This window comes from Hyla sarda, chromosome 2 (genome assembly GCF_029499605.1).
Source record: "Hyla sarda isolate aHylSar1 chromosome 2, aHylSar1.hap1, whole genome shotgun sequence".
Taxonomy (NCBI): domain Eukaryota; kingdom Metazoa; phylum Chordata; class Amphibia; order Anura; family Hylidae; genus Hyla; species Hyla sarda.
This window is the reverse complement of record NC_079190.1, coordinates 403779557-403796227: the sequence shown is the minus strand read 5'-3', so window position 1 is coordinate 403796227 and position 16671 is coordinate 403779557. Positions and strand designations below refer to the sequence as shown.

The following is a 16671-nucleotide window of genomic DNA, read 5'->3' as shown; positions in this document are numbered from 1 at the left end:
ACCAGCTCTGCTGTTACATGACACACACACAAGAAGAACCCCACAGATGAAATCAATGATCTATTCACTTTAAATAATACCACTATATAACCCCTTTAATATAAAATATATCAGCTGTTTGGGAATATGTTCTTTTTCACATGGGGAAAATATGAATTACAATGAACATTTCAAATGAACATAATTATGACTATGTAAAATCAAGCAATAGACTCAGGAGCATCGCTATTTAACAGTATAGAGCATCTGTATCCCCTGACAGAGCTGGTAAAATCTGCAGGATTCACACCTTGAATTCCGGCATTATGTAGGTTTAACCTGGCTTGACTCCCCTGCATCCCCTCTTCACAAATGCTGAATTGTAGGAGTCAAGTGTAAAAGCAAATATTCATACTTCAGCCTCATATATACAATGACCCAGTGTGTAATTGGCAATATGGAATTGCAGTTTACAATTACCATAGCAGAAATGATTGTTGATAAATACATCCCACTGAATCCTATGGGTCATACTGTGGAGCACATCAATATATATATATAATGCAGAGGCTTCTATTTTTATGGCTCTCACAATGAAAGGTAGTGTTTACCTGACTTCTCTGTCTATAGGTTGCCCACATCATATTGAATAGTCACGATCTCAGAACCTGAGTGCCTTGATAACTATACAGATTGTATATACATTATAAATGTACTCTGCAGAAATAAAGCATTTTCTGCTTTAATAATATAAATTATAAATAAAGACGGTTTAAAGATTCCAACTAAAACAAAGATGTGTCTTTACTAGAATTTGTAGATTATTTTGGCATTAACATAATATATGATATTTGTTATGTTAACAGTAAATCTTATATTGAAGCAAAATGTGTAAAATAAGCAGTTTTGTACATTCAAGAAGCTTTTACATTGTATTTGCTGAATTCTTATTTTAACCACTCCTTATCAGTGTATGAGGGATAATCTAAATTACTGCTGTAACAGATTTTGTGATTGCATTGATTTACCCATGTACCATGTGCATGTACTAGGTCTGCAAAGTGGAGGGCTTTACAGATAAAAAAAAAAAAAGATGTATGCATAGTGAATAAAGCCAAATATGTAAGGAGTCTGCTATTGTGAGATTCCAAGGTTTCTTTCTAATCTCTTCTTTACAGCATTTTTTTTTTTGCAAAAGCTCCCCCCCTTTCAAAAAACGCTATATTACATGTGGATTGCAAGTACCAAGTGATTCAGATACTTCTATTACAAACATTATGCTCTACTGGTACCCTACCAAGCCCATCATTCTTGTTGAAATAGTGTTAACTTCCAGAATGCTGCACACTGCCATTGCCTACAAATCCCATGATGTGGCTGTCTCTCCTTGTCTGCCTAATCCTCTTACCCCTTCCAATTAGCAGTGAACATGCTCAAAAGTAATTCACAGAGTTGCATGATGTCATGGCAGGATCGGTAATACAACTGAGCTCACTGATTCACAAGAGCAGGGCTGTAAAGCTGTAGGCTGGCTTAGATGTAGAAGCCAAGATAACAACCATGATGCAAGTGTGCGATGTCAAGTCACAAAATGGCAGGGGGGGGGGGGGCTGAGCATATTAAGGAATGAAAATAAACGGAACTACACCACTTCCAGTAGCACAGAAAATACAATCAGAATAATTTTGGTCCTTATGCCACTTTCTACATTGGATTGCTTAGCAAATGTACTTGTATTTATAAATTAAATAGATAGATAGATACATTTGCTAAGCTTTAAGTGCTGCACAAAATCCCTAGGTGGGGCAAAAGCACCCAGCCCACTGAATCTATCAGCAGTAAGCCAGCAATGCATAAAGCATAACTGGCCTACTGTGCAGATAGTGAAGCTGTTAGAATCGGACAGGAGTTCCTGCTCCACTTAAGAAGTTTCCATGGCACTCTAAGCTGTTTACATAGGACCCCACAGATACTATTGTGTAAGTGACTAACAATGTGGACATCCAAACACAAAGAAGAAAAGGGGCAAAATTTATATAGATAAAGGGATGATTTTAATTATATGTATATGGATACATAGCAGTGCATCCAGAGAAACTAGATGGACTAGTGACTACTCTATAGTGCAATGCTTATAGGGGGAAATTTAACAAAACCTATGTAGAGGAAAAGTCGTGCAGTTGCCCATAGCAATCAATCATATTCCTTATTTCATTTTTATAGAGGACTGTGAAAAATGAAAGAAGTGATCTGATTGGTTGCTATGGGCAACTGCACCACTCTTCCTCTAAACATATTTTGATAAATTACCCCATAGTATTGTATTGAAAAAATGGCTACAATGACAAAAAAAGACAAAAACAGGGTTAAAAACAAACAATAAAAAATGCTCAAACCTGAAATAACTACTACTGCTAAACATGAGGGGGGAAATACTTTCTCCCTCAAACAGGCACATGTACACAGAATACCTACTATCTATCTATCTATCTATCTGCCCCAAGCCATAACCCCACATGCAAAAAATATTAATACATATGGCAGCAATTCAGGAATTCAAGAAAGCAGAAAAATATACAACGAAATGATGGCAGATGTAGCCTCTGCCATCATTTCATTGTATATTTATCTGCCTTCTTGGATCATGTATCATATGTATATGTGCACAGGCTGGGCAGGCTATCCCTAAACACACAATTGTAAAATAAGCAATAATGCTCGATATGCAAACGCCAGTGCAGGATGCCAGGCAAGGGATCAGAGAGAAACAGGTAGAAGGTGGTCATGGCAGAACAGTGATGCTACATCAACATAATAGCATTGGATCCGGCTATATCTGTATACTGATACCAATAAGCCTCAATAAAAAATGACAGGTTAATATTTACAGTATGTGTCTTGCCTTTATCCTTACTGTTACATTTGTTAAGATTGCTGAAAGGACTTTGATAAATGACTCTCAATCCATACAATATGATCAAGAGTTTGTGTCACATGACCGCTTCTTACTCCAAGTTAATGAAAGGAAAAATTGTGTAATTTAGGAGTCACGCCTAAAGTTAAAGGTTGTTGTTGAGAAGAAGCAAGTGAAAATAAGAAAGTCTAATCCCCAGGGAAATTATTTTACCATTAGCAGCCTGATGTTGCATGCAGTTTACTAATGATAAAAATATATAAATGTAAAAATGCTGCAGAAGCCCAAGTTCCTGGAATCCTCTCTCTTACCATGTCCTCTCCCTATTTCCTGGTTGGGCAGTTGCTCAGTACTACAATTCCCAAAATGCAGTTCTTTCACCAGCTCTTCGTCACAACCATCCCACCTTGTCTAATCCCCTCCCTCAGACAATTCTACATAATACCTTCAAATGATTGTACAAAACAAGATTGGTCCAAATAATTGTTCAGCTTTTGTTATATATATACCCACTTACAGTGACGTTGCTAGGGTTGGTGTCACCCGGTGCGGTAGAAAAGGGTGTCACCCCCATACCTACCCCCTACCCCCAGTAAGTTTTTAGCCTGTTGTGACAGACACCACTGTTGTAGCATGAGAAATTCCAGTATAATAATCAGAAATACCAGTTGCCACAGAATAGGAAAGTGTTAAAAAAGTTTTCACCATTTAAATATACAGCTTCCAGAATTACTTAAAGGGGTACTCCACTGGAAAACATTTTCTTTTATATCAACTGGTGCCAGAAAGTTAAACAGATTTTTAAATTACTTCTATTTAAAATCTTAATCCTTACAGTACTTATAAGCTGGTGTATACTCCACAGGAAGTTGTGTAGTTCTTTCCAGTCTGACCACAGTGCTCTCTGCTGACACATCTGTCCATGTCAGGAACTGTCCAGAGCAGGATAGGTTTGCTATGGGGATTTGCTCCTACTATGGACAGTTCTTGACATGGACAGAGGTGTCAATACAGAGCAATGTGGTCAGACAGAAAACAAATTAAAAAAGAAAAGAACTTCCTGTGAATTGCTTATACAGCAGCTAATAAGTACTGGAAGGATTAATATTTTTAAATAGAAATAATTTACAAATCTGTTTAACTTTGTAGCAGAAGTTGATTAAAAAAAAATATTTTCCAGTAGAGTACCCCTTTGAGTAGTGGTGAGGTTATGCTGGGAGTTGTAGTTTCACGCACCATAACTATAGAACTGACAAGCGACTACAGCTCTGATAGGACATAGAGAGGAGAATGTACAATGATATCAGTGACTACAGGTGACGTCTTCTCTATAGTCTTCCCTTATCTAATTCAGATGGTACATATCGCCAGGACTTGTTCCAGCTAAAACTTCTGTCTGTAGAATGTGACGCCCAGACGTCTCCTCACTATGTCAGCGCATTCTCATCCTCTATATGAAAACAAGTATTATTATAAACCTGCCAGACACTGTATCGTCTAAATATAATACTACTTTACACTACACTCTTTGATTATAAACCTTCCATACACCATACCCACTGAATATAATACTACCACACACTGTACATTCTGAATATAATACCAACACATACTGTACACTCTGAATATAAATCTGCCACATACTGTACCCCTGAATATAATACCGCCACACTGTACCCTCTGAATATAATACTACCACCCACTGCGCCCTCTGAATATAATACTACCACAAACTGCGCCCTCTGAATATAACGTTGCCATACAGTGCACCTCTGAATATAATACCCCAACCGCAGTAACACCCCTCAACATCCATTAGCTGATGCTATTACCATGGGAGGGAGGTATTGGCGGTGTTGCTAGTGGATGGTGGGGGTGCTACTACTGGGGGGGTGTTGCTGGTGGATGATGAGGGTGCTACTGGCCGCAATGTCTGTTAAAGTGGTGTTGACAAATGGGCATGAACACTGTGCCCCAAAATTGTTCCAGAATTCTGCTGAAAGATTATGTTACAGTTCTGTCATCTAAACATATGTTTAAACTTAGACCAGACAGTTGAAGAATGGCCCAGATTTATCACAGCCTGAGCCACTTTGATAAATCTGATGCCTACCCTCTAGTCTAACAACATTTTCTTAAAAGTAATAAAGTTCTGGTAAATCTGAGTAAGGTCTTTAGTCTCAATAAAAACATACCGAGTGAAATATTATTGGCAATAATAATCACCCTAACAATGCATGACAGATATATCCATAACGGTGCTGTTAAGGGTGCTGCATATGGGGAGGCTCACATGCAAGATCACACCATATCAAGCGCCGGTCAGCTGCATTCAACTGCAGAAAGCCTTCCCTTATAGCCATCCCTAATAGCCGATGTGGTAAAGTTTACTGGGAGTCCGTATTAAAGTGCAAGCTCATGCACAGTTACTACAGACTCCACAGTTAGCGTAGGGCCTGCATTTGCAGCGTCAGGAGTGCAGTTTGCTAGCATAGTCAGCAGTCCGTAGTAAACTGCGAGAGCACGCATACTACGCACTTTGCTAGCATCATGAGCATAGCGAAGGAAGTCCGAGGGACTCGCAGTGAAATGTGAGCTGAAGGGAGGGATACAGTTTACTGCTGACTAAGCTAGCAAACTATGCTAATGACGCTACGTACACTAGCCCTATGCTAACTGCGGAGTCCGTAGTAAGCTACGCACGTGCTCGGGCTTTACTACAAACTCCCAGTAAACTTTACCACAATGGCATGAGTAATCTCAATTGCTGGCAACTAACTGTTTAAATACTATATTCAAAGCTGACAATAGCATTTAAACAATGTTCAATGTATGTCATTGGAGGTTCGGGGGATGGATTCTCTTAACGCTATGTGATTACGGAAGCTGGTCCATCGTCATGACAGCCCCAGACCTTCTTAAGGCCCTGGTGTCTGCAAATAATCTATTGAATGGATAAGTAGATCTTCTACTAAATGTATCAATGTGGTGCAATAGCACTGCATTTATCTGAAAGAGAAAACAAATTATTGCTCATGCATGCCCCCTAGGGAAAATAAAAACATTAAAAAAAATCACCCCTTTAGCCATTTAAAAACAAACAAACATATTTGGTATTGTCTAAACTATTAAAAAATATTATTTAAGAGTGTAAACTAAAAACAATTCCAAATTCTGAAATCGTGGAGGTTTTTTTGGTCACATAATCTACACATCCCAAAACGGTATCAGAAAATCCAAACCATGCCAAATTGGTCCCAACACAGCTCCAAAAGTGTAAAAATACAAAATAAATGATAAAAGGATAAGTTAAAGTTTATTTCACAAAAAAGTTTGAATTTCGAAGTAAAATAAAAAAGTTAATTGCAAAAAAAAAAAAAAAAATGCGGACTGGGTATCAGTTTGACTGGAAGAAAAAGAAATCCCCCCCCCCCCCCCAATCAGCAAATTGCATCCTTCTTTTTTTTTACAATTTCACCTGACATATAATGTTTTATTGGCAACCACAACTTATCAACTTACAGTAACCCCCCGACATGCGATGGCCCCGACATATGATCAAATCGACATACGATGGCCTCTCAGAGGCCATCTCATGTCGATGTCTGCATCGACATAAGATGCTTTTATATGTCAGGGCCATCGCATTAACTGCTATCCGACAGTGAAAAATGCTTAAGCTGCTGTCGGATAGCAGTTTAGGCATCCCGGACAGGTTCACTTACCTATCCCCGCTGCTCTGGGTCCCCTTCACGATCCTCTGGCGTTTTCTGCATCTTCTCCGGGGTGCGGGCCTCGCTTTCCGGCGTCATTATTGCATCGCTGCACATGCCGTCCCGGCGCCGCAGCGTAATAACGTCACCAAAAAGCGAGGCCCGGACACCGGAGAAGATGCGGAAATAGCCGGAGGATCCCGAAGAAGACGCCGGAGCAGCGGGACAGCATCGGGAGCCCCTGGGACAGCATCGGGAGCGGTGAGGACGCGGTCCGGAGCGGCGGGTACAGGTGAGTATAACTTCCTATACTTTACATTGCACGAATCCCTCAACATACAATGGATTCGACAAACGATGGGTCGTTTGGACCACTGTATATTATTACACAATAAAGGAAGTCAGTACAAAGCACAATTGATCCCACAAAAAATAAACCCTCATATTGGTCTGTAGAAGGAAAAATGGAAGAGTTATGGCTATTAGGAAAAAATGTCAAGATGAAAACTAGCTGCATCCTTAAGGGGCTAAAATTATTTTATTTTTCCAACCGTATCTTCTATAACAATTGTTTGTGTTGAAGTACTATAAAAGCAGATCTTCACAGTAGAAATATAACATTATCAGAAAATGCAATTGCAGATAGTGTATAAATCTGTATAAATGTTATTATGTATATTACAAACAGGTTGTTGTAAATATTACATTATTATTGTTATTTTTATGCATAGGGGCAGACCTCATTATCATCCACAATCTTGGTGTCCTAGATGTAGTGTCACAGAGCTGGCCTCATCATCATTCATTCACGCTATCTGAAATGATTGTGGATCATCTCTTGAGACAAATCACCGAATCTGAAAACATTGCCTTTTAATCCGATGGTTTCCACCTTCAGGATGTAAATCCTCGAAATGTAAGATGCGTATACAGTTGTAAATAATACCCGCCAACTGTTTCATTAATAATGTGTACAGGCATCTGTATGCTACTAAATTATTTGATGCTAACATGCTCAAGAACTAAAAAAAAAGCTATTTCTGACATTTCACTATACCCTTCACGCTTTCACTGATATAGCACGCTTCACATGAGGCCGGCTCAGGGTTGTATGATGCCTTCCTTTAATGGAAATGCTCATTCTGTCTGTATAAGAAGCAATGGGCCTCCATTCTGGTATTATTTATGTCCTAGTTCGATTAGATTGGATTAGGGATGGGATGGACCTATAGTAGGGTCAATACTTAGATTTAAAGCCTGGTAAAATAGGCATATTAATAGCATACACTGTAAGGAATTTTTTAGGCAGTAAAATATTTTTGGTAGGTTTAGAAAGGAAAATGTATTGTTTATTTATTATTTTATGAATTGTTTTTATTTGTTTATTTATGTATATATTTATTCATTTTTGTATATGTGTATTTATTTATTTAGTCATGCATACATTCATTTATTTTAGTCATACATTGTAAACTTTTTTCAAAAATACTTTAAATTAGAACGTGTTGACTGTTTTTTTCTCAAGTTTTTTAGTCTATAATTGATCTATTGCAAACTCTTTTTTGTGTATACAAAAAAGAGTTGTGTATACCTTGTATATATGTTTAGATATGCTTTGGTGTGTTGGCCCAGACAACTGGTCCCCTTAGTCCCTGTAGGACTATAATGTATAATATGTGGAATATATATGGAATAATATATGAAAATGTTATATATAGATCATGGAACTTTGACATGACATTTACCATTCTTAATAATTTATTATTCCTTACATGATCAATGCATTTGCTTAATATAATTAAGACATAAGTCATATTCTTCCCATGATGTATTGCAGCAGTTGTAAATATGCAACAGAACAAAGGAATGATAGGGATAAGTCAATGTAACCAAGACTCTTGTGAGTTTGTGATGTAACCATATGGGGGAGATTTATAAAAACCTATTGAAAGGATAAGTTGCTGAGTTGACCATAGCAACCAATCAGATCGCTTCTTTATTTTTCAGAGGCCTTTTCAAAAATGAAAGAAGTGATCTGATTGGTTGTTCTGAGCAACTCAGCAACTTTTCCTCTGCACAGGTTTTAATAAATCCCCCCCCCCCCCAATGTACTGTTAGGTTTTGTTGTTCTCATATATGCAGTGATCCAGTGATATCACTGGCAGTGTAGATAATAGAGACAAAATTATGTCAGAATTGATCCCATTGCAGTCAAAGGCCTCGTCCCTGGCATTCCTCAGTTGTAAAGCTTGACTGGTCCAGATGTTGGATAGGAGAACGTGTCTTGCAGTATTTTCTATCTATTTCTCGATTTTTCATTATGGATAGGGGAAAAGGTCGGATGACAACATAATTCTTTTTTGTATCAGTTGGGGCATCAGTTTATTAGTTTTCGAACCTGATGCTCCGGACATATGTGGACCCAGCCTAAAGAAAAAACACTTTATACTACTTTATACTACTTTATACTATAAAATACTATTAATACTATTAATACTACTAATAAAATACTATTCATATATATTATTACACTAGGGGTATGTTCACATGAGTGGTTTATAGCAAGTTTTTTAATGCTCAAACATGCTGTGGGAAACTCGCTGTGAACCCGCATGTGTGAACGTACCCTATTTGCATCTATACTGAACTACGGAACTGAAATAAACTGATAATAAATTGCCTCTCATAGAATTATAGTCTGAATTCGGGAACCCCCATTAAACATCACAGATAGCACAGGTCAAATTCCTTCAAGTAGGAACAAGACTTCCAAGTGCCTCTAAATTGGACTTTTTATGTGGATATCTGGGGGACAAGCGCTGTAGGGTGATAACATGGCCTTCTATAGAGGCTGACATTTTTTAGCCAACGGCTTGATGGATCAAGATCAGACTTAACCTAAAGTGATGCAAAGGAAAAGTATATTTCAAGTTGGGACTGCTCTATAAATCCAGGGCAAAAGAATAGAATTGTTTTTCTCAACCTGTTTGCCTCCAGCTGTTGTAAAACTGCAACTCCTAGCATGCTGGTTGGTAAACACTGTTCTAGAGCACAGGTAAGTGCCCCTGTACTAGAGCACAGCTAAGTGCCCACTGTTCTAGATAACAGGTAAGTGCTCACTGATCCAGAGCACAGGTAGGTGCCCACTGTTCCAGAGCACAGCTAAGTGCCCACTGTTCTAGAGCACAGGTAAGTGCCCACTGTTTCAGAGCACAGCTATGTGCCCACTGTTCTAGACCACACGTTAGTGCCCATTTTGAAAAAGTACATTGGATAAAATAAATGAAGTCCTTTTTTTAGATGGGTATTAAACTTTGATGACAACTTTTGAAACCTTCATAGAGCATTTCCAAAAAATAATGACAGTGTTATACATTCTCTTAGCCGTCTAAGTAGTTATTACTAATACCACTTTACGTAATAACTTTGTGTATGACAGATTATAGTTGCCTAGAAATGTATATGCCTCATATGTCTTATTATATTTTTACAAAAAGGAAAAATAGCCTCCAAAAACTGTCAAGACAAATACAATTAGACATTATCCTGGGGAACATTTGTTATGTGAAAACTCAAAAGAAGAATAGAAATGCCATCATGAATTCAGGAAAATAAGTCTCCAAGCTACAGCCCATTACTGAAACAATGTACATACTGTTGGTTTGGAAAATGCATCCTCATGTCATTCATTATGTCACTCTGCCTCTTGTTTTATCATTCCTTTGTGTACTCAAGGTTGCTTACATTACATTACCGAAGGGATGCCGATATTCTAGAGCAGAAAATATAAATGCTAATATATGAACAGTAGGTTAATGTATTGTAACGTGCTTGGGAATGGAATCAGTACAGTACTGCAGCCATAGTGCTATTCTGACCCCCGAAGGATGGTTGCATGAGGAAAGCTTCATGCAGTCATATAAGACAAGCAACACATTGCAGATACATAAGAACCATGTCGTATAGGAATGATGGGACGACAGGTAGTTGGATAGGCAGAGTGATAGGCTTAAAACATAATACTATACATAAAAGTAGAAACAAAGGTATTATTCCTTAAACCATTATACGTTAGTCCTCTAATACTGCGTATTAGGTTGCTCATACATTGCTTTTATACAGGTGGCCTAGACTTTGCAGCATCTTCTTGTCCACAACATTCCTCTTTATGGTAAAGCATTGTATGGCAATAAAAGGGTTAGCAGCAATAGTTGTGATGTCTACATAGTGAAAAGAACTAAGTCATACAGTACAGTAAAGTCTTCTCCATCTGTGTTGTGTCAGAGTACAGATTGCATTTTGCCAGCACGAAGACGTAACAGTAAAATTGTCCCCTTTATAGGCTCATTTCGTCCACTGAAGACGTAGAGGCAAGCATGCTCTGGAATGTGTTCCGGTAGCACAGGTTAGCAGTGAAATGATCTCTTAAGGGTACATTCACACGTATGCAGCGTAGGATCCTGTATGTGTGAACGTACCCTTAAGAGGTCCTCAGAACAATGAAATTCTGGTTTCCACATGGTGACTTCTGATAACATAAGATCACATTCTAGCGGCTGCGTACGGTATTGTGCACCTATTCTGAGAACTTGCTTTGCTGGTATTTTTTGGGAAATTGCAAAATGCAATTAATCATGTACGGTTATCACTTATACAAAGGAATATGAGACAAATGGCTTTTCCTACACATCCATCTTCCCAACCTCAACATAATTATACCATGCTGCAAAGGATGCTAAACAACTTCCATCCTGCCTCTGCTTTTCACCCATGGACCAGCTTTGCTCTTTGGTGGATTATTAGCTCCATGCTTCCCTGTCCGATAGACATTGCCAGCCTTTCTGCATGAACAAACGTATTCCTAAATGACCTGAAAGTATGACGTCACTAACACTCATCTCACTGGACAAAAGTAAAAAAATAAAAATAAAAGATGCAGATATTAGAATGTCTTTTTTTTTCTACCAGGAGCCATTTTAGGCAAGCAATTCAAGATGATATTCCTTGGTGTCATTTTGAAATATGCTTGGTGCTATTTTACATCCCCTTTAACCCTCGCAAGCTTTGAAAAATGTCACCCTGTCTAAGCTTCAGGCTTAGGAATAAATCAAACCAGGTCATTATATTAAACCAAAGTGTGGCGTGCCTATAAACAGTTGGTAGTAATGGTTAAATAGTTTTTCTATTACATTCCTCCAAACTTGTGAGACTTTTTCGGAGATGTTCACATGCCTAGCGGCTAGCTCAGTGTTTCCCAACCAGGGTGCCTCCAGCTGTTTCAAAACAACTGGGCAGCCGAAGATGCTGGGAGTTGAAGTTTTGCAACAGCTGGAGGCACCTTGGTTGGGAAACACTGCCCTATGCAGCACTGGCAATGCATAAGTACTGCTCCATTTGCAAAACTACAACTCCCAGCCGTTGGCTGTCCGGGCATGCTGGAAGTTGTAGTTTTGCAACAACTGGATGCACCCTGGTTGGGAAACATTGGGCTAGCTGCTTCATTTAGCATTGAATGGAGAAACACAAGAAAACAAGTTGCCGCTAGCCAACGGCTGTCCGGGCATGCTGGGAGTTGCAGTTTTGCAACAGCTGGAGGCACCTTGGTTGGGAAACACTGCCCTATGCAGCACTGGCAATGCATAAGTACTGCTCCATTTGCAAAACTACAACTCCCAACATGCCCGGACAGCCGTTGGCTGTCCGGGCATGCTGGAAGTTGTAGTTTTGCAACAACTGGAGGCGCCCTGGTTTGCAAACATTGGGTTAGCTGCTTCATTTAGCACTGAATGGAGAAACACAAGAGAAACTAGTTGTATTCTAGTCCCATGCAGTTGCTGCTATTCACTATCCCTTTCTGGACTTTTCTAACCCCTCTTCATTGTTAGCAAACATTGTATGAAAGCCTTGGCCTCAACATTGACCTTGACAAAGACTGCAAGCTGATCTAGTCAATGGGGCCATTGTTAGCTGGTACACTTGCTATATGCTGGAATTGTGATGAAGGTGGGGTACAAGCCTGGCAGCTTTGATAAGCCACCCTCTGAGCCTTGGAATATATATATATATATATATATATATATATATATATATATATACATACACTGTGGGAAAGCTGGAGCCAACTGCATGGCAGACCATTTTAGAATTGCAGCAAAATCTCATCTCCTGCTCCTTTCCTCCCTCCTTACTCCCACTCTCCCTGTCAATTTGTCTTTAGTCTCCTGGTGACAGGTGAATTCAAAGTTAAAGCAAGTTATTTCTATAATATATTCTGTACGCGCTCTACAGTACGTTCTCCGGCACTCCAAGCCTATGCAAGGGATCCCCTTTCCCTAGTGGAAGTCAACTGTCCTATCACCTTTCCTGAATCCCAAAATATGATGCAAGAAGGGTTGGAGTTCCCATCAGACAGAACTTTAGGAGTTTTACTCAGTCTTCCGCAACCTACCAAGCAGATTGTCTGCAGTATAGGAATTTTTATTTATTTATTTATTTTATTTATTTATTTTTAATCCCTTATGTCAAAACTTTTTTTTTTTTTTTTTCCCCCCTTTCCTGTCTAAACTCAACACGTTTCACCCAATCTATGGAGATTTTCCCACTGCACCATAGATTGAGGCATCTCCTATACCAATGGTCTTCAACCTGCGGACCTCCAGATGTTGCAAAACTACAACTCCCAGCATGCCCGGACAGCCGTTGGCTGTCCGGACATGCTGGGTGTTGTAGTTTTGCAACATCTGGAGGTCCACAGGTTGAAGACCACCGTCCTATACACTGACCTCCATATTAATCGCCTATATATATATAGGAACCCCATCAATGGGATCTATGTGTTTTAATTGACAGCAATGCTGTAGTGGCCCTGACAGACCAGAGATTGTGCTTGGAACTGATTCTGCCAGCCAGGCATTGTGCTGCTCTATCTTTTTTTTTTGCCTCCAACAGCTTGCAGCTATAATATTCTCCTGCGGAATCTGCTAAAATAATTGCAGACCAATCCATACCAATACACTTTATGCCATTTAACCTCCTGCTGAAAAAGAAAGAAAGAAAGAAAAAATAATAGTACTCAAGCAGCAATGGCTGAATAGTGGAATATACAGATATGTGTTACCATGCAGGGTACTGCTGCAGCTCCTGTGATCAATGCACCAGACACTACTGTTCATATCATATACATTGTGGGAAAAAGCTTAGAACTGTGCTAATAGCTGATCTTTGTTCCTATATGACCATGCTGCATTAACCCTTCACATGGCTATGGAGTCTGCATAACACCAAACTCAAATGATAAATGACAGAACAAGGCAGGGTGCCCTAATGGCATAACACAGCATCATTCTAAATGTTATCTGCAGGTATAGATTACCCCCCCTCATATCCAATATACATGAATGCTCTGCAGCAGCAGTCAGGGAGTCCCCTCATTCAGCAGCACCCAAGTTTCAGTAGTTAGACCACTGCATGCTTTCAATATAGGAAAATCACCTTACCCAGCACGATCTTCCAAAATATTCTGCTGTTGGAATCAGTCAGCAAGGTGATAGCTGGTCATCACAATGCTTAGTCAGCAGATCCACCTTTTATTTTATTTTTATTTTTTTTTTATTCCCTTGATATATGAATAGCAATGTATAGATGTATTTTTCTTCTGCTAGCAAGCAGCAATAGGATCCCCATTCACAAGTGCCAAGTTCCACACCATATAGGATAATTCCATCTAGCAGACCTCAAAGTAGCCACTTATGTTCAGTATAGAAGATCCAATCCAGGTGCCAATGAAAAAAAAAGGAGAATAATAATAATAATAATAATCATAAAAAATAGAACTGGAATTAAAAAGCACCAGAGAAGTCTGTCACCAACAGGGATTAGAAAACCCTTCCCTGTGCCTACAGCCTTTTCAAAGCAAAGCCCCACTATACATGTAAGATCTCTCCATATTCAAGATGCAGCCAGGGGGAGAGAAAAGAAGAAGAAGAGGCAGGGTATGTATATTTCACAAGTATCCTGCAATAACAGATCCAATGGGGTTTTCCTTGCACTGTACTGCTATGTGAAAGAACTCCTGCTGCTGGAAAGGGTGTCTCCTGGGTCCTAGCACTCCAAAGTGAGGATGAAGAAGGAGGTAAAAGGAATGAAAATCAGTTGTCTGGGAGCTCCCGAATGATGCTAATCTCCAATAAAGATGAACAACATAGAAGAATGCAACTTGATGAACAGCCAGCATCCAGAAAGAGAGGAAGTAAGGAGAAGAGAGGGACACAAGGAGGGAGGTAATAGAGAGACAGAGATAGACAGAAAAAAGGGGGAGAAACTGCAATGCATAAATGAATCCAGTGTTTCAAGAAGATCTCCTCATTTGATTGAATGCATTCTCCAGCCTGCTGCAACTGCAAGTCACAAAAACGATACTGTTACTGCCACCCAATGGAGATTTCAGTCCTAGCCAATCCTCAGCTCCTGCTTTCCACCCTCCAGTTTAGAAGGCTGAATTAAAACAGGAAAGCCTTACATGGAATCAAGAAAAAAAAGAAAAAAGTCTAATGGATTAGCTACTGCTGTCTGTGATAACAAGTGCATTCATTGTGCACCCTGACTGCTGCATAGTCCATAACCTCTGTATGATGCCAGCACATTCTGCACCAGTATCACCCTATGCCAGTGTTTCCAAACCAGGGGGCCTTCAGCTGTTGCAAAACTACAACTCTTGGCATGCTGGGAGTTGTAGCTTTGTGACAGCTGGAGGCATCCTGGTTGGGAAACGCTGCCCTATGCAGAACTGGCAATGCATAAGTCCTGCTCCATTTGCAAAACAGCAACTCCCAGCATGCCTGGACAGCCGTTGGCATGCTGGGAGTTGTAGTTTTGCAACAGCTGGAGGCACCCTGATTGGGAAACACTGCCTTATTCAGCACTGGCAATGCATAAGTACTACTCCATTTGCAAAACTACAACTCCCAGCATGTCCAGACAGGCGTTGGCATGCTGCGAGTTGTAGTTTTGCAACAGCTGGAGGCACCCTGGTTGGGAAACACTGCCCTATGCAGCACTGGCAATGCATAAGTACTGCTCCATTTGCAAAACTGCAACCCCCAGCATGCCCAGACAGCCGTTGGCTGTCCGGCATGCTGGGAGTTGTAGTTTTGCAACAGCTGATGGCACCCTGGTTGGGAAACACTGCCCTATGCAGCACTGGCTCTATTTGCAAAACTACAACTCCCTGCATGCCCGGACAGCCGATGGCTGTCAGGGCATGCTGAGAGTTGTAGTTTTGCAACAGCTGGAGGCAGCCTGGTGTGAAAATACTGCCTATACATCACTGGCAATGCATAAGTACTGCTCCATTTGCAAAACTACAACTCCCAGCATGCCCAGACAGCCGTTGGCTAAGAGTTGTAGTTTTGCAACAGCTGGAGGCACCCAGGTTGGGAAACACTGCCTTATGCAGCACTGGCAATGCATAAGTACTACTCCATTTGCAAAACTTCAACTCCCAGCATGTCCAGACAGGTGTTGGCTGTAGTTTTGCAACAGCAGGAGGCACCCTGGTTGAGAAACACTGCCTTATGCAGCACTGGCAATGCATAAGTACTGCTTTATTTGCAAAACTGCAACTCCCAGCATGCTAGGAGTTGTAGTTTTGCAACAGCTGGAGGCACCCTTGTTGGGAAACACTGCCCTATGCAGCATTGGAAATGCATAAGTAGTGTTGCTCGCGAATATTCGCGAATTTAGCACTATATATTCGTAATTACGAATATTGTTTTTTTCACAGTACACATCACAGTGATCATCCCTCTCTGCTTCCAGCTTGTGTGGTGTAAAGAAGGCTGTAATACTACTGTGTGAGACTGGCGCGCAAATTTTCGCATATGCTAATTTTCACTTATGCTAATTTTTGTATATGCTAATTTTCGCATTTTCTAATTTTTGCATGCTCGAATTTTCGCATATGCGAAAATAAAACGAGAATATCACGAATATGCGAATTTAGCGAATATATGACGAATATTCATCCATATATTTGCGAATATTCGCAAATTCGAATATGGCCTATGC

At 39.9% G+C, this 16671-nt stretch overlaps 1 protein-coding gene across 1 annotated transcript in view; it reads right to left on the bottom strand.

The window, feature by feature from the left end:
- Positions 1 to 14992, bottom strand: part of IL1RAPL1 (interleukin 1 receptor accessory protein like 1) — a 1525014-nt gene extending 1510022 nt beyond the window's left edge. Inside the window, exon 1 of the mRNA XM_056558792.1 lies at positions 14103 to 14992. The gene's annotated coding sequence lies outside the window, so the exon portion shown is untranslated. The remainder of the gene's footprint in view (positions 1 to 14102) is intronic.
- Between the last annotated feature and the right edge of the window lie 1679 nt (positions 14993 to 16671).